The 25,321-nt window shown below is 42.9% G+C and overlaps 1 long non-coding RNA gene across 2 annotated transcripts in view; it reads left to right on the forward strand.

The window, feature by feature from the left end:
- The window catches only part of LOC134965129 (uncharacterized), a 44,391-nt gene extending 38,011 nt beyond the window's left edge, over window positions 1-6,380 (forward strand). Inside the window, exons 2-5 of one of the 2 annotated variants that reach the window (XR_010188335.1) lie at window positions 4,135-4,209; window positions 5,565-5,603; window positions 6,102-6,161; window positions 6,294-6,380. This is a non-coding gene — a long non-coding RNA (uncharacterized LOC134965129). The remainder of the gene's footprint in view (window positions 1-4,134; window positions 4,210-5,564; window positions 5,604-6,101; window positions 6,162-6,293) is intronic. The other variant, XR_010188336.1, reaches the window with a different exon arrangement.
- Window positions 6,381-25,321: the final 18,941 nt, after the last annotated feature.

Genomic DNA, 25,321 nt, shown 5'->3' on the forward strand with positions numbered 1-25,321 from the left:
TCTTATGTCTCTCTCTCTCTGTAAATAAATACAGGAACTGATCTGTCAGCAAGTCTATCATCCTCTTGTGACCTATAACCTTGAAAAGATTTCAAAAACAGGATACATCTTGCAAAAAAAAATAATTAGAGTTAATACATTGTTTTTACATACTACTATATTTTACGGATATACCATTGACTGTAGCAATACGCTAGGTTTGGAACCTGCTGCGTGAGCTAATTCTCTTTGTATATCCCCCTCCTGTTGCCATAAATGTAAACAATCTGTATGTCTAATCCTTTGTTTTCTTGGATTTTATCAGACATATCCTTAACCTTAAGTTCTGTAATACCTCTGGTTCAAAGCTGCTCACCTTAGGGAATGGTACCCTATCATTGTTAGTCATACATACCCACTCATTGCATAAAACTTCTGTGTGAACCATATTTTTCACACATGATAAACCTTGCTGAGCCTTTTGGCCACAATTCTGCCTGAACCCTGTCTAAACGTCTCTTACTTGAGCAACTGGCTCCCATATTTGTGGGTCTTTTCCAATAACTTAAAAAAATTCCCACAAACACCAAAATACTCAATATAAGTAGACGGTGGAAGTATACCCGAGCTCCTTCCACTCACTCTCGCCCACGCTGGCCAGTACAACGATACACTGTTGGTAGAGGATCGCAATGTACCCAACTTAGGGCACCTATCAGACCTTACACCGTAATTTCTTTTGGTGGAAATTCTTTTTGGAATATTTTCCTGAGAGAGGCAGCGAAAAATTCCTTTTTGGTATCTTTCAACTGGAATTGTTTGTAGGGTGAAAAACAGAGAAATTAGATAACTATCCTTCACCCTTTCCAGTGAAGCCCACCAGGGAGATTTCCCGACGTTGTGAAAGAAAACCCCCTTTTTGTCTATTCAATCACGTCTGCGTATGCTCTTCCACAGCGCATATGACACAATGGTATCACGTTGTGCTGTGCAGAACACACGGACATGCGATGCAATAGCACAGCCTATAGATACTAGTTATCTATATGCCCTACAATTGCTGTAGACCACTTTAGCCTAGACCACTCCAGACCACTTTAGACCACTTCAGTTGTATGGGATACCACTTCAGACCACTTCAGTTCCTAATAATGTAAGGTAGCGAACCCTACGCCACCGGGCCTCTACTATCCCAGTGTTACCACTTCAGACCACTTCAGTTCTTGGGTTCAGTATCCACTCACTCCTGCATTCGCTCACTCAAATACACTTTATTTTTCTGTACAGAAAATTTGGATTCATTCAAGTTGGCAGCTTTACCCCCAGAGGCAATTAAAAAAAAATATTTATACTAAATTTTGTTTTTTTATATTAAATTTCTTTAGAAACCGGGTAGTTGGTGCTATTGTAGCGTGGTTACTGTCCCGCCTTTAAACTAAATGAACTATAGTGTAATTTGTACTTAGCGACCGTACTTCTTACGCAATTTGCGTAAACACGTTACCGTGCGTGTCGCTTACGCCGCGTGTGCAGTTCCGTACTGTGTCCGAGACACGTGTACAAAACAGTACGTCCGCAATTAAACAAATCCCACAACTTCTATAAATGTGAGCAATACCAACTATAATTGCTCACTTAACACAACACACATTCTTTCTGTATAAACCCTATTACGACTGGGCCAGACCTGCGTTTTGTGTCTTTTACATTTACTTCCTTAAACATTTATTTTAGTTTTAACTATATAGCAACAAATATCTCCAGTTTCACACAGGTCTAAATGAATCTAGCAATGATCAATAATTTAAATGATATGATTCAGATTGGATAGCCATCTTGCAGAACATACATTGATATAAACACACACATAATTATAATATTATATATATGTACCATTCACTGGTCTCCTATGGGACTCATTTACCCATTCAGTGCTTCTAATTTGCATATCAATGCTATGTGCTTTTGGCTGCCTGTAAAGGTGGTTTTTCACTGCTAGGAAAAAGCAGTTACACAGGTTAATTTGCATTTCAATGGCTATCTTATAGCAAGCAGAATTAACTAAATCCTAGAGGTAAAAGAAAAAAAAACTTTGTTTATATCTGTGTGTAATTCTTTCATCAAGTATTCATCTCACTATTAACTTTCACTAGGCCCCATTGAAACTATTTGTAATTGACAATGGCATGGGTTAAATAAATGCATTGGTAACTCATAAATCGTGTTTCATGTGACCAAGGAAAGCTGATTATTCTGAGCAGACTGAAAATCAGCCATTTAGAAAAATGACCTTCCCAAAATGGCCGCTGCTCCTCCCCCTTCCACATCCATGAGGGTTACACAAAATGGTGGACAGGCCATGTGGTTAGTCCAAAATGGAGGACTAACCATGCGGCTTCCTTTGTCACAAAGAAATTACACATCATACAAGCACCAGAAGACATTTTAGGTCTAAGTTAAAAATACAAAATATATCAAGGCTATGCAACAACTTTTAAATGTACTTTTAAACCTACTTAACAGATAAACAATCCAATCTGAATCAAACACAATATGACTTATTTGAACCTTGTTTTGCAACAATAAAAATACATTTTAGCATCTTAAATATTATGAGAAACGCATTGTCCCTTGAATTTCATATCAGCAGCTTACTGATACCACAACAATACATTAACGTGGATGTCATTTTCATCAGCTTCTCAATGCGTCCATTGGAGCAGGTCAATTACAGCCACGTTTGTAATGTACAGTGCATCATTAAGAACGTGAATTCCCATGAGAGCCCCCAATTGACAATGCCGCTTTATATGCAGGAATGAAAGCTATACCTTAAATACACTTTACCATGGAGCCGCTGCGGCCGCTGTACTTAATACCTACTCTACGTACCTTACGCAGCAATGCAGTGTGATGCTATTACACTTTAAACCTCATCAGGGAAGGAAAAAAAGTCTGTGGCTAAACCACTGGATTCCGACACCACAGCGTATTATTGCTGTAAGGGGGTTACAATACAATCAATATAATACAATATATATATATATATAACAGAGTAAATGGCTACAGTCAATGTTACATACGTGAGTGGATTCGCCGTGATACCCAGTCTGGTCCTCCGTCATCTGATAGATAACGTTGTGAGTCTTGTGTCTGACCAGGCCTGCTGCAGGCTCTCTTTATACAATTCATCCAAAACTTAACACAATGGATACTGTAATCTCTTTGTCCATTGGACACAGGGATGCACATTTACAGTACAGGAGAGGTCATAGGTCGGTTTTAATAGGTAGGCGATGTCTTTCCCAACTGCTCTTGTGGGTGGTCTTCTCTGGATTCCCGCCGCATACATAATGTACAGTAAATACAGTTTATATCTATATTCTGCTCCTGCACATAACTATCCGCAGGAACATGCAATCTTTCTCAAACCAACTCCGGAATGTTACCCTTATAATACCCTTCAGCTGGATACCAAACACCACCTTATAACCTTGTTCTGTCCCCTCCTACCCTGTAAAGGTGAATCCCTTTGTTCTGATACCATTTAAACTGCTGTTACTTTCTGATGTGGTGCAGGGATACTATGTGTACATTGTGCACTATTTGGATTAAATATGTAATGTGTTTTGATAGCCTTCCATGCATTCACAAACTGTACCGTAAATACCCATACCACGCGCTAATGCACAGGACCGCGGGAGCGACCATACGCAAATTGCGAATATGTGCACGCACAGCAGAGCAAGTACGCGCATGGAGGCCATCTGTGTGTAGTTTGTACATGATGTGTGTACTGCAATCTTTTTCGACTTTGACATGGTATACTGTTTAATGTATACTGCGGCCCAATTCACACTATATGGATTTTGTCTTTAGATTGTGTACTGAATCTGACATTTCTTAGCATAAACAGTTTTCAAATCTAAGCTTAATGTTCTTGTACAGGTATTATGAATTAGTGCTCCCTACACTGTCAAACTCAATGCAGGCTTCTGCACCTCCCCCCGCTACAGTATCACTCATTACTATTCATTCCCACTGAGCTCACTGTATGCGTGTACCTAAGCACCTCCCCAGCCATTAGTTACTGTTACAGTATTCAGTATGTGCAGTAATATGTCTAAGGGCACTGTACATTTTTTTTACACCCAGAGCGTCAAAGGATAATTCGGGATAGAGCCCGGCGCCACGGGTTTACAATTGTACCGGGGACCAGCACCACAACCAGTAAGTCCTGTACTCTCTTTATTGTGTACTTTTTTTTTAACTAAAATTTTTATTTTTTTTCAATAATAATAAGAGGCATACTACAGTAATAGGCCCTACGCATTAGGAAATGTCACTGAAAGATATGAATGATCTCGTATAAGCAACCCGGCATCAACAATGAATGAGCGCGGGGCCGCACATCATTCATCGTTGGTGCCTACACACTGAAAGATACTGTATCTCGTTCATTATTGAACAGCAAGATAAAGTTTAGGAAAGGTCTAAATTATATGGACACCTCTGTCAAAACATAGATTCTGACAGTACTGTACAGTATTTTACTGTGCTGTAAGAATACAGTAGGACCATTTCTAGGTCTGGGTAAGCCATTGTGTCACTTGTGAAGGAAGCCAAAGGAAACAGTAGTCATTTTGGGAGAGACTAACTTTGAGGAGACAGGTGCGATCAGCAGGTTAGGGTTAGGCTGCAGGGGGGGTTACATTTACAGAAGATGCAACTGTACCTTGTGGGGGTTTGGTATTACAGTGTAAGGGGAAGAGGGAGTTTAGCGATAGGCTGCAGGGAAGAGGGCTTTGGGTTAGTCACCACCAGGGATGGTTAAATTTAAGCATCACTGGTGGAGGTTAAGGTCAGTCTATGGTGGGGAGGGTTAGGGATTAGCTGTGGAAAAGGTTGGTTAAAAAGGTAGAGGGTAGGGTTAGTACTGTATACTGTACCTACTGTAACTCCTTTCAGGATTTTCACCATTGAGTTGCTTAGTATTGTACAGCACTGTGTTTTTAAGCCCTCTTGTATGTGTAATTAGTAAGTACAGGTTGAGTATCCCTTATCCAAACTGCTTGGGACCAGAAGTATTTTGGATATCAGATTTTTCCGTATTTTGGAATAATGGCATACCATAATGAGATATCATGACGATGGGACCTAAATCTTAGCACAGAATGCATTTATGTTTCATATACACCTTCTACACACAGCAGGAAGGTCATTTTAGCCAATATTTTTAATAACTATGCATTAAACAAAGTGTGTGTACATTCACACAATTCATTTATGTTTCATATACACATTATACACACAGCCTGAAGGTTAATACAATATTTTTAATAACTTTGTGTATTAAACAAAGTTTGTGTATATTGAGCCATCAGAAAACAAAGGTTTCACTATCTCAGTCTCACTCAAAATATTCAGTATTTCGGAATATTCGGATATGTACTGTATTTTACTGTACTGTATTATGCTTTACTACCCTGAAATTCCCTCTGAGTGACACTAACAATACTGTAGTACTGTACAGTATATTATATCATCCCGAAATGACAAAAAAGTGTTTGGTTTGTTTTTTGCAGTCCCTCCACCGCCGGCATTCGCCGACCCGCCTCCTCTCGGTAAGACATTTTTTGTTAAGTTAAGGCTCCTTTCACCACTGTTTCTAAACCTTATTCCTCACCCTGTGCCTCTTATCCTACACCTCCCGCTGTGCCTCAGCTTCCCCTTGTCTTTCAGCCTTTCCCTGCCCCTGTGGCTGAGCCTCCCCATGCAACATCATGACGTCATGTAAACTGTGCTTTATAGGGTTCCTTAGGGGCCTGGTACAGTATAAGCATCCCTTTTGTGCCCCCCTCCCAGGTCTGGTCCTCTCCAGTGACTCTCCAGCAGTGCTCTCCAGTGACTGACATCACAACTGGGTGGACACATGCAAATGGATGCCCAGTTGTGACATCATGCAGGACTCATTGGCCTGATAATTAGTACAGTACTGTAACTGTGTGCACTTACAGTACCAACTGTATCAACATTACAGTTCAGTACATACAGTACTGTACAGTAATGTAATGTACAACATACAGTATTTACAGTAATTTATCTTTTTTCACATAAAACAGGTACCAGCCAAGTTGAAGGGCAGGTCCCATAGTGGTAAGGGCCGGACAACCTGACTAGTGGTACAGTAATAATAATAATGTTATTTTACATGCATACTGTTCATAAACTTTGATAAAGTGCTGTACAGTATACTGCACAGTACTCAACTTGTATTACTGTTCTAATACTGTACATTTTTTTTGTTTTCACAGAGCAACTCCGGTGATTGGTGCTCATTTTATGGGCGGTGGTGAACCGCATTTTTTCTTACATTTGTCATTGTATTTTTTTTTCTTTCTTTCCTGTTTTTTTGTTTTGTTTAATTAAAGTTTTTCTAATTTACAGTACTGTTTTGTTTTATTTTCCCCCTTAGTACACTAAGGGGGTATTCAATGCCGGCCAAGGGGGCGAGAAGGATCCGAAAATTGGACTTTTCAAACGTTTTATAGGAGAAATTGCTTTCTCGTATTCAACGGGATCCCATTTTTCTTGCTTCCCCCCCCCCCCCCCCCCCCCTGGGCGAACTGAAAACAGCAAACAGCATGGTTCAGTGAGATACTGTACAGTACATATTTCGCTTTCGCCTCATTTGGGACTCACAGTCACTTTGCTTGCCGTTCTCGCCTGTTTGCTCTCACCTATTGTTTTAGGCGAGAGCAAACAAGCGGCATGGACCCACCGGCAGCTGCTGCACCCCCCTGTTTTTCATTAGTGGGTGGTGAGAATCGGAGCTCCCGACTGAGCTCTGATACTGTAGCATTAAATACCCCCCTACAATACAGTATTTGAACATCACTATGCTGTATCCCTGGAGAGATTGATACTGTACTGTACTGTACTGTTTATTATCATATTGATTTGTAGTTAATATTGTGCCTTACAGTATACTGTAGTATTATACTATGCACAATGCACTACTGTACAGTACTGTATTGTATGTCTTTTTTTAATTAGGTAGAACACAGAAGGGACAACATTTAGCAACTTTTGGGCACCAAACTGAGATTTTATCTTGCCCCCCAACCTAAAAATGTTTTGATGCCCCTCTCCTTTCACTGAGAATGTTACTGTACACTACAGTACAGTAGTACTGCATGCCACACAATGCAGGGTGGCCAATAAATGAACTCAATTAGTAAAACCTGGGAAATTGGTACTGTACTATATGCAAGTTTATAACATATTTTATATTGTATATACAGTACAGTAATTGGACAAGGGTATACAGTACAGTGGACATTTTGGAAAATTCTATACAGTACTTTATTTACAAAACACAGTATTGCCTAAAAATATTGTAATTTTTTTTAATCATAACATATAGTATACAGTACAGTAAAGTACAGTACTAGGACATGGTGGGGTATACAGGTACAATGGATGTTTTGCTGTACATTTTTCCCTGTGTAGTACTGTGAGGTACAGTTAGTGCTGTGAGGTACAGTAGATATTGAGATAAGGGAGAGGTGTTGTGAGCGGAACAGTGAAGAGGACATTCAGTCAAGTGAGAGGTACAGTATACAGTAAGTAACTGCTGCGAGGGGCTCAGTTTTAAAGGTACAGTATACAACACTGGAGAAGCTACATACAGTACTGTAGCAGTGGTATGACCATTTTGTTCAATGATGACAGGCAAGACTCTGTCCAGATGGTTTAATTATTACACAGAGCAGGTGTCAGTATGTCTTCCCAAAACATCTTTATCCCAGCCAAAAGTTCTTGTTTATTTTTTGGTTTCGCATCAGACCCGATTAATCTCTTCAACTGTGCCCAGGCCAATTCAATAAGATTCCTGTCCGGTGACCTACATTACACTAAAAAAATATATATTAGCATACTGTACAGTACAGTAATTCAATCAATACAAAGTCAACTACAGTATAATACATACTGTATTGTACAATAATTAGTGAATACAGTAGATTGTAATGATACTCTGGCGGTGTGCGTTGTCAATGTACTGTATTTGGCGGTTTGCGGTGCCAATTTATTTCTCTCTTATGAATTTTGCATTTTGCTCAATGTACAGTAGTTCAGTGCATGGTGGAAAGAAGATAAAAAAATATGTATTAGTACAGTACTAGTATTCGTATGTTCACAACATGTCACAACGATGCTTAACAAAGTGTTTCTCAAAATCTGTCATATCAGAACAGCCTACAGTACAGTATACTGTAGATCTCTGAAATTGAGTACTGTTAGGCAGGGGCGAAAGTAGAACTTTGAGGGCCCCATAGCAAAACCTTGAAAGCCCACCCTGCTGGTGTCAATAACAAATCCCATACAGAAGCAGGAGAGAAAGAGAGGAAGGGGAGAGAGAGAGGGGGGTTTCATGTAATAAAAGAGGAGCAAGAGAAATGGTCTCATGGAGAAAGATGAGAGGGGGTGGGAGAGAGATACAGTTTCAGGGAAAAGAGAGAGAGAGGGTGGGAGAGATACAGTTTCAGGAGAGAGATACAGTTTCATGGGAAGAGACAATGTCAGGGAGAGAGATAACAAGGACTGTTGTCCTGTACACAGTAAGTATCACAAGCTTACCCTCTTCGATACAGTTCTTCCTCCTTCTTAGACCCAACAAACTGCATTTTGTTCAGTGTACAGTAGTTCAGTGCATGGTGGGAAGAAGATAATAGAAATATTATTAGTACAGTACTAGTATTCGTATGTTCACAACATGTCACAGCAATGCTTAACAAAGTGTTTCTCAAAATCTGGCATTTAAGATACAGCCTACAGTAGATTACAGTATACTGTAGATCTCTGAAGTTGAGTACTGTTAGGCAGCGGTGAAAGAAGAACTTTGAGGGCCCCATAGCAAAACCTTAAAAGCCCATCCTGCTGGTGTCAATAACAAATCCAATACAGGAGCAGGAGATAGGAACAAGAAAGAGGGAGGTATTGAGAAGGGGCAGAGAGAGAGAGGTTTCATGTAATAAAAGAGGTAGGAGCGAGAGAGATGGTCTCATGAAGAAAGATGAGAGGGGGAGAGAGAGAGGGTGGGAGAGATACAGTTTCATGGGGAGAGAGAATGTCATGGAGAGAGATACCAAAGACTGTTGTCCTGTACACAGTATCACATGCTTACCTTCTTCTGCCTCCTTCTCAGACCCAACAAACTGCATTTTGCTCAGTGTACAGTAGTTCAGTGCATGGTGGGAAGAAGTTAAAAAAAATACATATTATTAGTACAGTACTAATATTCGTATGTTCACATGTCACAACAATGCTTAACAAAGTGTTTCTCAAAATCTGGCATTTAAGATACAGCCTACAGTACAGTACAGTATACTGTAGATCTCTGAAATTGAGTACTGTTAGGCAGCGGTAAAAGAACTTTGGGTGCCCCATAGCAAAACCTTGAAAGCCCACCCTGCTGGTGTCAATACCGAATCCCATACAGGAGCAGGAGAGAGAGAGGGATTGAGAAGTGGCAGGGAGAGAGAGAGAGAGACTGTTTCATGTAATAAAAGAGAGGAGCCGGAGAGATGGTCTCGTGGAGAAAGATAAGAGGGTGGAGAGAGAGAGTAACATGGGGAGATAGAGGGGGGTTGGAGAGAGATACAGTTTCAGGGTAGAGACAATGTCAGGTAGAGAGATACCAAAGACTGTTGTCCTGTACACAATAAGTATCACAAGCTTACCTTCGACGCAGTTCTTCCTCCTTAGAACCTTCTCAGTGAAGTACTGTTCCGTACGGAGTGCTGAGAGATGGATATTAAGGTACTGCAGGGAGGAATATACAATATGTGATGTCAACATTGAAGGGAGGGAGATGTGTTGTGAGGTGGACAGTGAAGGGCACATTGAGTCAAATGAGAGGTACTGGAGAAGCTACATAGCAGTGGCATGACCATTTCATTAAATGACAACAGGCAAGACTCTGTCCAGATAGTTTATGTAATTATTACACTGGGCAGGTGTCAGTACTTCTTCCCAAAACTTCTTTATCCCAGCTAAAAGTTCTTGTTTATTTTTTGGTTTCACATCACACCTGATGAACCTCTTCATTGTGCCCAGACCATTTCTATAGGATTCATGTCTGGTGACCTACAGTATAGTACATAAAAAATAAATTATTAGCATACTGTACAGTACAGTAATTCAATCAATACAAAGTCAACTATAATAAATGCATATTTAGTCCATAATTAGTGAATACTGTTACTGTACATTAGAATAATACGCACTTGGTGCGTTGCTAATTTAGGGGCAAATGTATTAACCTGGAGAAGGCATAAGGAAGTGATAAACCAGTGATATGTGCAAGGTAATAAAGGCACCAGCCAATCAGCTCCAATATGTAAATTAACAGTTAGGATCTGATTGGCTGCTGCCTTTATCACCTTGCACATATCACTGGTTTATCACTTCCTTAAGCCTTCTCCAGGTTAATACATCTGCCCCTTATTCCTCTCTCTTCCATGAATTTTGCAGAAAGAATGTTTAGGCTCATTATCTTGGAATACTCTGTGGGAAGAGCGACACTCCAGGGGGTCATTACATGTACTGTAACTTGCGCTACAATAACAGTACATATAACTGGCACTACTGGAATAGTACATGTAACTGACACTATAGGAGGCATTATGTGTAACTGGCAGTACAGGGGGTCATTACATGTAACTGGCACTACACAAGGCATTATGTGTAACTGGAACTATACTGGGGCATTACGTGTAACTGGCACTATAGTATACTGGGGCATTATGTGTAACTGGCACTACACTGGGGGCATTACTTGTAAGGAGCACTACTGTGTTCATTATGTGTAAGGTTGCCAATTGTGTTTAGGGGGGGTGATAATATGGTATACTATGTATTTATAATTTAATAACATAATACTGTATAGTTCTGAGGCAATGCCCACTTTGATAGGACCACACGTGCCTTTGAAGCACACATTGGGGAGAGGGGAGGGCGCTTCAAAAGATCTCATTCAGAGTGCTAGTAGGCCTGGAGCTGTCTGGGTACTTTGGGGTCTGTCCTTTAATCACAGTATACTGTATACACAATGGCTGCAGTAGCAGCCCACCCCCATGTACTCTAATGTACTGTACTGTATCTGCTGTTCCTAAAAAGTGAGCTGAGACTTGCACTCTTGTGCTGCTGGGGATGTACTGGAGAAGCCAGTGCCTCCCCAGCCATTGACCTCACCACACATCACTGATCTACTGTAGTGTACAGTACTGTATGTACAGTCTTCTACTGTACTTACCATGTGCATTTAGAAGGAGTTCTATATCTGCGGCGCATCCTCATAAAAGCATGATTGCGCAGTCTGTAAATGAACTACAACACCACATTCTTTCAGCGAAGCCTGGATCTGTGGTGTTGTCTTGTTTTCTTTTTTCATCTTAGCAATTATCTGGCTCATAGATTTGCTGATTTTTACCAGCATGTTTCACGGCAGGAACTATGGAGACAAGATACTGTACTGTAAATACTGACCTGTACTGTAAGTTTTTGCACTCCATTAAATAAGGTTTTTTACAATATACTGTACATTACAGTACAGAACTGTGTACAGTATCATGGATATTAAAACAATTCAATTGCCCCTCGTGATATCTGAGAATCGGTGTTGCAGTTTCTTGCACACAGCACTAAAATGTCTAGTTGCGGCACTGCAAATTACTGTACATACAGTAGATGTGCATCTATAGACATGGCTGGTGTACAAGGTAGGAATACACGGACATACAGTAGCAGTGCAGGGCTTAGCTACTGTAACAGGAGAGAAGACAGGCTAGTTCGGGGAGAAAGTAGACATTTTGTCCTCCTACAAGCCTGCACATGGCTTGCTGCTTAGGACCTGCTAGGGTGTATGACAAATAACAGTACATAGACATGGCCGCTCGCTGCACAAAGCAAGGAGCTAGTTTATACAGAAGGTAAACTTCTGCCCCCAAGAGTGTGTGCAACACAGCACATACAGTATACAGTAATTCCCACTAGGGTGTGTGACAAATTACAGTACATACAGTAAACGTGCGTCCATAGACATGGGCAGTGTACAAGGCCAGGGGCTAGGTTACAGTACATGGACATACTGCATACCTCCCAACAGGTATCCATTTGGATGGTCAACACTGACTTGGTCAACATGGATGACACATGACAGGTCGACACATGAAAAGGTTGCGTAGTTTTTTTGTTTTTTTAGATTTGTAACTTTTCCATACTTTACGATCCACATGGACTACGATTGGGAATAGTAACCTGGGCCGAGCACTGCAGCAGCGAATCAAGGCACCTCACCTGCAGCATAGCAAGCAAAGTGAGCCATGCAAGGGGACGCGGTACACTGATTGGGGTTCCTGGTCATGTTACGGAAAAAATGACACCAAAAACAGTTCAAAAATTCATGTCGACCTTTCCATGTGTCACCTATTTGTCCATGTCGGCCATGTCAATGTTGACCAATAGTGGCCAACCTAATGACTGTAGACCTTAACATGGTCGACTATACATACCGGAAACCTGCCAACATGACCCTCTCCAGGACTAACAGAATACTGTGTTCCTGGACTTCCCTCTTAATTAATGATTGCCATCACCTGTGGTGAAACACCTTTATTTTCACATAACTACACTGTAGTTCACCACAGGTGATGGCAATCATTAATTAAGAGGGAAGTCCACAAACAGAATTTTGTCCCTCCAGTGGAGAGGGTCATGTTGGGAGGTATGATACTGTACAGTGCACTAGCAGCAGGGGGCTTAGGGGTCTATTTACTAAACCTTGGATGGAGATAAAGTGGCAGAAGATAAAGTACCAGCCAATCAGATCCTAACTGCCATGTTACAGGCTGGGTTTAAAAAATGACAGGAGGTCCACTTTATCTCCACCTTAGGCTTAGTAAATAGACCCCTTAGCTACTGTAACAGGACGGAGTCCGACAAATTTGCTTGTTGCACAAATCAAAGGGTTAGTTTATACTGTAGGTAAATGGAAGTAGCATTGGTGTATAGAAATGCGGCAAATGTACAAATTACCTGTACTTACTGTACCAGCGAGATGATAGTTCAGTAATAGGTACAGTTCGTGGTAGAAACAGTAGAATGCAGCAACAACTTGACTTTGAAGTCAGCAGAAGCGGCAGAGTGTATCTCAAGGGTTTGTATGGGTGATATAGCTGAAGAGACGATCCGAGTAACAAGTCTACACTGCTAGATGCAGAGTCACAGAAAGGATAGCTACTTGTGTCTACAAAGCAGCTTTATACAGTATGAGGTGTCTGTAAAGTGTGTGGCCACTTTGTCTGCGGTGCCAGCCAGTCTCTGATACCAATTTTTAAAAAGGAAGAGTCATTTGTGTGAGCTCTTAGCGGCTGACACCTTAGACAAAGCTGCTAATTGCCATTGTGTGCGTTGCTGGTGGGTCTGCCCTGCTATTGGTCGACCACAATGCAAATGCACCTGTATCAGAATTTGGGAGAGAAGGTCATCCTTTGTCACAGTATTTGATAGCATGTTAACCTGGAATGCTTTCTGAGATATTAAAGTGATTTATGCTAATAAAATCCAGAACTTAGTACACTATGTAATGACAAAATGAATGCAGCCAAATCTGACAGTTTTTAGACTCATTTTCAACACTTTCGACAAGCGTGGTGACACAGCAATGGAGACTATCTGGAAGTCATATTAATGGGATACAGACCTAGTGGTACAATGCATTACATATTTCTATCCTTTTGATAGCAAAGAAACCAGAAAATCTTTCTGAGATAATAAAGCTGTTTATGCTAATAAAATCCAGGATTTAATATGCAATGTAACGACAAAATGAATAACTAGCATGAACGGGCGGCACCGTGGCTGGGGGAGGTGCTTTGGTACAGGCATACAGTGAGCTCAGTTGGAAAAAATACTAATGAGTGATCAATGGGGGTAGGTGCAGAAGCCTGCATTGAGTTGCATACTATAGTGCAGGGAGCTGCCTAGACTGTGAACAATACAGTATAAATAGAGCATCATCATACCGTGGCATAGAATACTGTAGAAGAGAAATTAGGTTTTTTTAGATATAAAGGGAAGCAGCGACACAACAAATAACTTTATTGCATTAAAAAATAATAAATACATAAAAAAAAATAATTGCATACCCTGCGCTGGGTATCGAACCCGGGGGTGCATGCATTGTGGGCGGACACTGTATTCATTAGGCCACAGCCAACCGTGGTAAGAGTGAGCACCCCTGGTGTATATGTGATGTGTTTTGTCTGATTAGCGTTTTTAAAAAAAAAGATGGATTGAATCTGCCAAGCATGGCGGCACAGCAATGGAGAACATCTGGAAGTCATATTAATGAGATAGTGACCCAATGGCACAGTGCAATACATATTTCTGTCCGTTTGATAGCAAATAAACCTCAAATTCTTTCCAAGATAATAAAGCTGTTTATGCTCATAAAATACAGGATTTAGTACACAATGTAACAACAAAATGAATTGAGTGAACAGGGTGGCAGTGTGGCATTGTATTTTGTAGAAGGGAACTTTTTTATATAAAAGGAAGTAGCAGGTGATAAAGCTGATTATCTTTACAGGAATGAAAGCTATACCTTAAACATACCTTAAATACACTTTAAACCATCAGCCGCTGCGGCCGCTATACTTAATTCACACTCTACGCACCTTTTACGCTATTAGCGTACAGAGTCCTGTATCACTGTACGGACTTTGCATACAAACGCCGCGCTGGGGGTAAAAAGTACACACAGCGCGCGCACACCCAGAGATACACTTTAAACCTTTACAGCAATGCAATGCTATTACCCTTTAAACCTTATGCAGCAATGCAGTGTGATGCTATTACACTTTAAACTAGTGATGTGCACCGGACATTTTTCGTGTTTTGTGTTTTGGTTTTCGATTCGGTTCCGCGGCCGTGTTTTGGATTCGGACGCGTTTTGGCAAAACCTCACCGAAAATTTTTTGTCGGATTCGGGTGTGTTTAGAATTCGGGTGTTTTTTTAAAAAAACCCTAAAAAACAGCTTAAATCATAGAATTTGGGGGTCATTTTGATCCCATAGTATTATTAACCTCAATTACCATAATTTCCACTCATTTCCAGTCTATTCTGAACACCTCACAATATTATTTTTAGTCCTAAAATTTGCACCGAGGTCGCTGGATGGCTAAGCTAAGCGACACAAGTGGCCGACACAAACACCTGGCCCATCTAGGAGTGGCACTGCAGTGTCAGGCAGGATGGCACTTCAAAAATATAGTCCCCAAACAGCACATGATGCAAAGAAAAAAAGAGGCGCACCAAGGTCGCTGTGTGACTAAGCTAAGCGACACAAGTGGCCGACACAAACACCTGGCCCATCTAGGAATGGCACTGCAGTGTCAGACAGGATGGCACTTCAAAAAAATTGTCCCCAAACAGCACATGATGCAAAGAAAAAAAGAGGCGCACCAAGGTCGCTGTGTGACTAAGCTAAGCGACACAAGTGGCCGACACAAACACCTGGCCCGTCTAGGAGTGGCACTGCAGTGTCAGACAGGATGGCACTTCAAAAAAATTGTCCCCAAACAGTACATGATGCAAAGAATAAAAGAGGCGCACCAAGGTCGCTGTGTGACTAAGCTAAGCGACACAAGTGGCCGACACAAACACCTGGCCCATCTCGGAGTGGCACTACAGTGTCAGACAGGATGGCACTTCAAAAAAATTGTCCCCAAACAGCACATGATGCAAAGAAAAAAAGAGGCGCACAAGGTCGCTGTGTGACTAAGCTAAGCGACACAAGTGGCCGACACAAACACCTGGCCCATCTAGGAGTGGCACTGTAGTGTCAGACAGGATGGCACTTCAAAAAAATTGTCCCCAAACAGCACATGATGCAAAGAAAAAAAGAGGTGCACCAAGGTCGCTGTGTGACTAAGCTAAGCGACACAAGTGGCCGACACAAACACCTGGCCCATCTAGGAGTGGCACTGCAGTGTCAGACAGGATGGCACTTCAAAAAAACTGTCCCCAAACAGCACATGATGCAAAGAAAAAAAGAGGCGCACCAAGGTCGCTGTGTGACTAAGCTAAGCGACACAAGTGGCCGACACAAACACCTGGCCCATCTAGGAGTGGCACTGCAGTGTCAGACAGGATGGCACTTCAAAAAAATTGTCCCCAAACAGCACATGATGCAAAGAAAAATGAAAGAAAAAAGAGGTGCAAGATGGAATTGTCCTTGGTCCCTCCCACCCACCCTTATGTTGTATAAACAGGACATGCACACTTTAACGAACCCATCATTTCAGCGACAGGGTCTGCCACATGACTGTGACTGAAATGACTGGTTGGTTTGGGCCCCCACCAAAAAAGAAGCAATCAATCTCTCCTTGCACAAACTGGCTCTACAGAGGCAAGATGTCCTCCTCATCATCATCCTCCGATTCCTCACCCCTTTCACTGTGTACATCCCCCTCCTCACAGATTATTAATTCGTCCTCACTGGAATCCACCATCTCAGATCCCTGTGTACTTTCTGGAGGCAATTGCTGGTGAATGTCTCCACGGAGGAATTGATTATAATTCATTTTGATGAACATCATCTTCTCCACATTTTCTGGAAGTAACCTCGTACGCCGATTGCTGACAAGGTGAGCGGCTGCACTAAACACTCTTTCGGAGTACACACTGGAGGGAGGGCAACTTAGGTAGAATAAAGCCAGTTTGTGCAAGGGCCTCCAAATTGCCTCTTTTTCCTGCCAGTATACGTATGGACTGTCTGACGTGCCTACTTGGATGCGGTCACTCATATAATCCACCATTCTTTCAATGGTGAGAGAATCATGTGCAGTGACAGTAGACGACATGTCAGTAATTGTTGGCAGGTCCTTCAGTCCGGACCAGATGTCAGCACTCGCTCCAGACTGCCCTGCATCACCGCAAGCGGGTGGGCTCGGAATTCTTAGCCTTTTCCTCGCACCCACAGTTGCGGGAGAATGTGAAGGAGGAGATGTAGACGGTTCACGTTCCGCTTGACTTGACAATTTTCTCACCAGCAGGTCTTTGAACCTCTGCAGACTTGTGTCTACCGGAAAGAGAGATACAACGTAGGTTTTAAATCTAGGATCGAGCACGGTGGCCAAAATGTAGTGCTCTGATTTCAACAGATTGACCACCCGTGAATCCTGGTTAAGCGAATTAAGGGCTCCATCCACAAGTCCCACATGCCTAGCGGAATCGCTCTGTTTTAGCTCCTCCTTCAATGTCTCCAGTTTCTTCTGCAAAAGCCTGATGAGGGGAATGACCTGACTCAGGCAGGCAGTGTCTAAACTGACTTCACGTGTGGCAAGTTCAAAGGGTTGCAGAACCTTGCACATCGTTGAAATCATTCTCCACTGCGCTTGAGTCAGGTGCATTCCCCCTCCTTTGCCTATATCGTGGGCAGATGTATAGGCTTGAATGGCCTTTTGCTGCTCCTCCATCCTCTGAAGCATATAGAGGGTTGAATTCCACCTCGTTACCACCTCTTGCTTCAGATGATGGCAGGGAAGGTTCAGGATTGTTTGGTGGTGCTCCAGTCTTTTGTACGCGGTGGCTGAATGCCGAAAGTGGCCCGCAATTCTTCGGGCCACCGACAGTATCTCTTGCACGCCCCTGTCGTTTTTTTAAGTAATTCTGCACCACCAAATTCAATGTATGTGCAAAACATGGGACGTGCTGGAATTTGCCCAGATGTAATGCACGCACAATATTGCTGGCGTTGTCCGATGTCACAAATCCCCAGGAGAGTCCAATTGGGGTAAGCCATTCTGCGATGATCTTCCTCAGTTTCCGCAAGAGGTTGTCAGCTGTGTGCCTCTTCTGGAAAGCGGTGATACAAAGCGTAGCCTGCCTAGGAACGAGTTGGCGTTTGCGAGATGCTGCTACTGGTGCCGCCGCTGCTGTTCTTGCTGCGGGAGTCAATACATCTACCCAGTGGGTTGTCACAGTCATATAGTCCTGAGTCTGCCCTGCTCCACTTGTCCACATGTCCGTGGTTAAGTGGACATTGGGTACAACTGCATTTTTTAGGACACTGGTGACTCTTTTTCTGAAGTCTGTGTACATTTTCGGTATCGCCTGCCTAGAGAAATGGAACCTAGATGGTATTTGGTACCGGGGACACAGTACCTCAATCAAGTCTCTAGTTGCCTCTGAATTAACGGTGGATACCGGAACCACGTTTCTCACCGCCCAGGCTGCCAAGGCCTGAGTTATCTGCTTTGCAGCAGGATGACTGCTGTGATATTTCATCTTCCTCGCAAAGGACTGTTGGACAGTCAATTGCTTACTGGAAGTAGTACAAGTGGTCTTCCGACTTCCCCTCTGGGATGACGATCGACTCCCAGCAGCAACAACAGCAGCGCCAGCAGCAGTAGGCGTTACACTCAAGGATGCATCGGAGGAATCCCAGGCAGGAGAGGACTCGTCAGACTTGCCAGTGACATGGCCTGCAGGACTATTGGCTTTCCTGGGTAAGGCGGAAATTGACACTGAGGGAGTTGGTGGTGTGGTTTGCAGGAGCTTGGTTACAAGAGGAAGGAATTTAGTGGTCAGTGGACTGCTTCCGCTGTCATCCAAAGTTTTTGAACTTGTCAGTGACTTATGATGAATGCGCTGCAGGTGACGTATAAGGGAGGATGTTCCGAGGTGGTTAACGTCCTTACCCCTACTTATTACAGCTTGACAAAGGCAACACACGGCTAGACACCTGTTGTCCGCATTTGTGTTGAAATAATTCCACACCGAAGAGCTAATATTTTTTGTATTTTGACCAGGCATGTCAATGGCCATATTCGTCCCACGGACAACAGGTGTCTCCCCGGGTGCCTGACTTAAACAAACCACCTCACCTTCAGAATCCTCCTTGTCAATTTCCTCCCCAGCGCCAGCAACACCCATATCCTCATCCTGGTGTACTTCAACAGTGACATCTTCAATTTGACTATCAGGAACTGGACTGTGGGTGCTCCTTCCAGCACCCTGCGTGCAAATGGTGGAAGGCGCAAGCTCTTCCCGTCCAATGTTGGGAAGGTCAGGCATCGCAACCAACACAATTGGACTCTCCTTGGGGATTTGTGATTTAGAAGAACGCACAGTTCTTTGCTGTGCTTTTGCCAGCTTAAGTCTTTTCATTTTTCTTGCGAGAGGATGAGTGCTTCCATCCTCATGTGAATCTGAACCACTAGCCATGAACATAGGCCAGGGCCTCAGCCGTTCCTTGCCACTCCGTGTCGTAAATGGCATATTGGCAAGTTTGCGCTTCTCATCAGACGCTTTCAATTTAGATTTTTGGGTCATTTTACTGAACTTTTGTTTTTTGGATTTTACATGCTCTCTACTATGACATTGGGCATCGGCCTTGGCAGACGACGTTGATGGCATTTCATCGTCTCGGCCATGACTAGTGGCAGCAGCTTCAGCACGAGGTGAAAGTGGATCTTGATCTTTCCCTATTTTAACCTCCACATTTTTGTTCTCCATTTTTTAATGTGTGGAATTATATGCCAGTATCAATAGCAATGGCCTACTACTATATATACTGCGCACAACTAAAATGCACCATGGATAGTATACTTAATGACGACACAGAGGTAGGTACAGCAGTGGCCTTCCATACCGTACTGCTATATAAACTGGTGGTCACTGTGTCAGCAAACTGCAAAACTAAAATGCACCACAGGTATAGAATGTAGATGGATAGTATACTTAATGACGACACAGAGGTAGGTATAGCAGTGGCCTTCCGTACCGTACTGCTATATATACTGGTGGTCACTGTGTCAGCAAACTGCAAAACTAAAATGCACCACAGCTATAGAATGAAGATAGATAGTATACTTAATGATGACACAGAGGTAGGTACAGCAGTGGCCTTCCGTACCGTACTGCTATATATACTGGTGGTCACTGTGTCAGCAAACTGCAAAACTAAAATGCACCACAGGTATAGAATGTAGATGGATAGTATACTTAATGACGACACAGAGGTAGGTACAGCAGTGGCCTTCCATACCGTACTGCTATATATACTGGTGGTCACTGTGTCAGCAAACTGCAAAACTAAAATGCACCACAGGTATAGAATGTAGATGGATAGTATACTTAATGACGACACAGAGGTAGGTACAGCAGTAGCCTTCCGTACCATACTGCTATATATACTGGTGGTCACTGTGTCAGCAAACTGCAAAACTAAAATGCACCACAGGTATAGAATGTAGATGGATAGTATACTTAATGACGACACAGAGGTAGGTACAGCAGTGGCCTTCCGTACCGTACTGCTATATATACTGGTGGTCACTGTGTCAGCAAACTGCAAAACTAAAATGCACCACAGGTATAGAATGTAGATGGATAGTATACTTAATGACGACACAGAGGTAGGTACAGCAGTGGCCTTCCGTACCGTACTGCTATATATACTGGTGGTCACTGTGTCAGCAAACTGCAAAACTAAAATGCACCACAGGTATAGAATGTAGATGGATACTATACTTAATGACGACACAGAGGTAGGTACAGCAGTGGCCTTCCGTACCGTACTGCTATATATACTGGTGGTCACTGTGTCAGCAAACTGCAAAACTAAAATGCACCACAGGTATAGAATGTAGATGGATAGTATACTTAATGACGACACAGAGGTAGGTACAGCAGTGGCCTTCCGTACCCTACTGCTATATATACTGGTGGTCACTGTGTCAGCAAACTGCAAAACTAAAATGCACCACAGGTATAGAATGTAGATGGATAGTATACTTAATGACGACACAGAGGTAGGTACAGCAGTGGCCTTCCGTACCGTACTGCTATATATACTGGTGGTCACTGTGTCAGCAAACTGCAAAACTAAAATGCACCACAGGTATAGAATGTAGATGGATAGTATACTTAATGACGACATAGAGGTAGGTACAGCAGTGGCCTTCCGTACTGTACTGCTATATATACTGGTGGTCACTGTGTCAGCAAACTGCAAAACTGAAATGCACCACAGGTATAGAATCTAGATGGATAGTATACTTGACGACACAGAGGTAGGTACAGCAGTGGCCTACTGTACCGTAATGCTATATATTATATACTGGTGGTCACTGGTCAGCAAAACTCTGCACTGTACTCCTCCTATATAATATTATACTGGTGGTCCCCAGTCCCCACAATAAAGCAGCACACTGAGCACAGATATGGAGTGTTTTTCAGGCAGACAACGTATACTGGTGGTCACTGTCAGCAAAACTCTGCACTGTACTCCTGCTATATAATACAGCTGCTCCCCAGTCCCCACAATTAAGCAGTGTGAACACAGATATATGCAGCACACTGAGCACAGATAAGGAGCGTTTTTTTCAGGCAGAGAACGGATAAAACTGGTGGTCACTGATCAGCAAAACTCTGCACTGTACTCCTCCTATATTATACAGCTGCTCCCCAGTCCTCCCCACAATTAAGCAATAAAGCACAATCAAGTTCAACAATAACGGAGAGGACGACAGCCACGTCCTCTCCCTAACATTTCCAATGCACGAGTGAAAATGGCGGCGACGCGCGGCTGCTTATATAGAATCCGAATCTCGCGAGAATCCGACAGCGGGATGATGACGTTCGGGCGCGCTCGGGTTAACCGAGCCATACGGGAGAATCCGAGTATGGCTCGGACCCGTGTAAAAAGGGTGAAGTTCGGGGGTGTTCGGTTTCCGAGAAACCGAACCCGCTCATCACTACTTTAAACCTTATGCAGCAATGCAGTGTGATGCTATTACACTTTAAACCTTATGCAGCAATGCAGTGTGATGCTATTACACTTTAAACCTTATGCAGCAATGCAGTGTGATGCTATTACACTTTAAACCTTAGCAGGGAAAGAAATACACCACACCAATTGTGATTTTACCGCTGGGTTCCGACACCACAGTGGATTATTTCTGAAAGGGGGTTTACAATACCAATCATACACTACAATACAAGACAATATAACAGAATAATGGCTACAGTCAATGTACATACGTGAGTGGATTCGCATGCGCAACCCGGCCGGTCCCCGGTCATCTTTGATAGATAACATTGTGAGTTTTGTGTGTGGCCAGGCTGAAGCAGGCTTTATTTATACAATTCTTCCAAAAGCAATACAATGGATACTGTAATCCCTTTGTCCATTGGACACAGGAATGCACTTTTACAGTACAGGAGAGGTCATAAGTTGATTTGAAAAGGTAGGCGATGTCTTTCTCAACTGCTCTTGTGGGTGGTCTCCCCTGGATTCCCGCAGCATACATAATATACAGTAAATACAGTTTATATCTATATTCTGCTTCTGCACATAACTATCCGCAGGAACATGCGATCTTCCGCAGACCAACACCGGAATGTTACCCTTAAAATACCCTACAGCTGGATACCAAATACCACCTTATAACCTTAGTCTGTCCCCTCTTATCCTGTAAAGGTGAATCCTTTTGTTCTGCAACCATTTAAACAGCTATAACTTTCTGATGGGGTGCAAGGAGACTATGTGTACATTGTGCACTATTTGGATTAAATATGTAATGTGTTCTGATGGCCGTCCATGCGTACACATACTCTGCCGTAAATACCCATACCATGCGCCGATGCGCAGGACCGCAGGAGCGACCATACGCAAAGTGCGTACATGTGCACGCACTGCAGAACAAGTGCACGCGCAGTGGCCATGTGTGTGCAGTTTGTACGTGATGTGTGTTCTGTAATATTTTTCGACTTTGACAGTCCACCCTTTGGCAGTCACCAATAACTGCCACTATCTAATCACTAAACAGAAAAATATCAATACAATATCTACAGACGATTGGATGGTCGGAGGAGAGTTGTAGGCGGGAAATGTATGACCTAGTGGGATAGTAAAAAGCATGTATGTATGAATCCATGTCTGAGGGGCATGTATCATCATGCCGTATATGTTTTAGATAAGCTTCGAGGTATTGCGAAGTATACATTAAATCCTTCTTATCCCGTATTAAGGGTCTGTAAGTGGGCCGACAAACACTACCGAGCTCTTTTCGGCTTCTTGTTCCAACAAATGGGGTGCACATTTAGTTGATGATACATGGAGGAGGAACATATGTGAGTGCTAGTATATGTGGATATCACCTGTCGACTATGTGTGTCATTAACTGAAGGTTGTAGAGATGAAGATAAGACACATATATAAAATACATTCACATAACATTTACATAAAAATTCTTGGGTAGGGCTGATGCCTTTTCGGATGGGTGTATCTGGGCAGAGGGGGAGACAAAGGAAAAACGGGTGAAATAAACAGGCCATGGAATTCATTTGCAATCCTTATCATAACACTGTCTCTATGGATGGGTCATAAATTAAATCTGCTGCTATGACAATGCCCTCGCTCCTTAAACTCATCAAATTTGTGCCGTGCTTGCGCCGCGTCAGAATTCGAACACACCTAAATATCAAGCCAATAATTACGACGACTCCCAGGATACAAAGGAGAAACTTCCCTACACTCATAATAACATTTTGAGCCCACTCTCCTAATCCTGAGAACCAATTTCGTGAGTTCAACCATGAGACCCAGCCGGTCAGCTCATTACCCACAGCGGTCAGGGTAAGGTTGTGTCGCCTCCGGAACTCCCACTTCAACTGCAATATATCATCCATCTTTTGATCGATAATCTCTGTGGGGTCATCAGTGCTGTTTGTAATATACGTACAGCACTTCACACCATACTGAGTTGCCAAAGTGACACAGTACCCACCCGTCACGGCTGTGATACAATTAAGCACCATCCTGTGCTGGATCAGTTCCGTCTTGTAAGCTTGTAACTCCCTTCCCGTATACCTGAAGGTGTCGTCATACATCTCAGTGATATTATCTATCAAGTTCGCTAGCGCATGGATATACCTATAATTTATAATTCCTCTGGCAGTACGGGTGATGTCTAATGCGAGAAGGAATTGAATCCCGGTGGATTCGTGGATCAAATCAGAGGCTACGTGCTCTGTCCTCTCTATGAGGTGTCTCTTGACGATGTGTTCATAGTGAGTATGAGTATAAGGAGCCTGAGCACTGCGATGAACGTCTTTCATCTTATCATAGGTTATGGTCATGACCTCTGGCAACACTCTTCCAACATAACACAATCCCTCTGAGCTCGGGGCAAGCCACTTGTACGCCTTCCTCCCACATATGAAATAGGCATCATCGGGGAGAACATAGGGGACAGAATATGACATTACCATATTACATACTTTCCGAGTGAAAAACCCAATCCCTAGTTCTCCCATCTGCTCAGTACAAGTATTGGGCTGGATGATATGGGCACAGTACCCTGGTGATACTTCTCCAACCCACATGATCTTGCTTCCTCGAGTATACCTATACCGAAAATACCTTCCACTGTTGGCTATTTGGCGTATAAGTTCAGAGTCTATGGGTATCCTATCAGCTCTGTGCAAAAAGGCCATTGTCTGGTTATTCCACGTCACTTCCCAATTTCTCGGTTTTCGGTAATTGGAAATATTGAAACATAATAAGGATCTATCTACATGATACTGGTGGAGCTTCAAGCTAGGGGGCCTAGAAATATTGAATTTCTTGTCCACCGGTCTCCCACCCCGTAATTCGAGTACCTCATCTATTGCTAAAGGGTACGGTACTAATCCTGACTTGCTCTGACCTTGAGGTACTTGTGAGCACACCCAGCATTCTGTCTGGTTTAAGACCTTACCCACTAGTGAGTGGTAATCATTCAATGGATGATGGTCCATGTTGATATTAAGGCTGGACTGAAATCTTTGGATGCACCCATCCTCGACTATGTTCTCACAATTCCTACAAATGCAATTTTCCTCAGACAATAACCCTTCACAGTGCCTCCGAACTCCCTGACTACCAGATCGCTTTCTGATACTCGCCTTTGCTCGAGTGATGTGTTGCTCTTGAGATTCTACAAATCCATCCTCGCCATCAGAACCCATTCCAGATCCTTTCTCGACCCCTCTGCGACCCTCAGCGAAACAGACTGTCCTGATCAACAACAGGATTAACAGGAAAACCCGAAACGCAGTCTCTTGGGGTAAGTCCATCTTGTTAAGGGAAGAGAAGGGAAACAAGAAGGGGGGGAGAAAGAGAAGAAGAAAAGGGGGGTAGTGGGAGATGGAGAGAAAAAAAAGAATAAAACTGGTGCGACAACCGCCTCTGGTCTTGTTGTTCTCCGCGCTCAGGTGCCGTCTCAA

The sequence above is a fragment of the Pseudophryne corroboree genome, chromosome 10 (assembly GCF_028390025.1).
Source record: "Pseudophryne corroboree isolate aPseCor3 chromosome 10, aPseCor3.hap2, whole genome shotgun sequence".
NCBI classification, from domain to species: Eukaryota; Metazoa; Chordata; class Amphibia; order Anura; family Myobatrachidae; genus Pseudophryne; species Pseudophryne corroboree.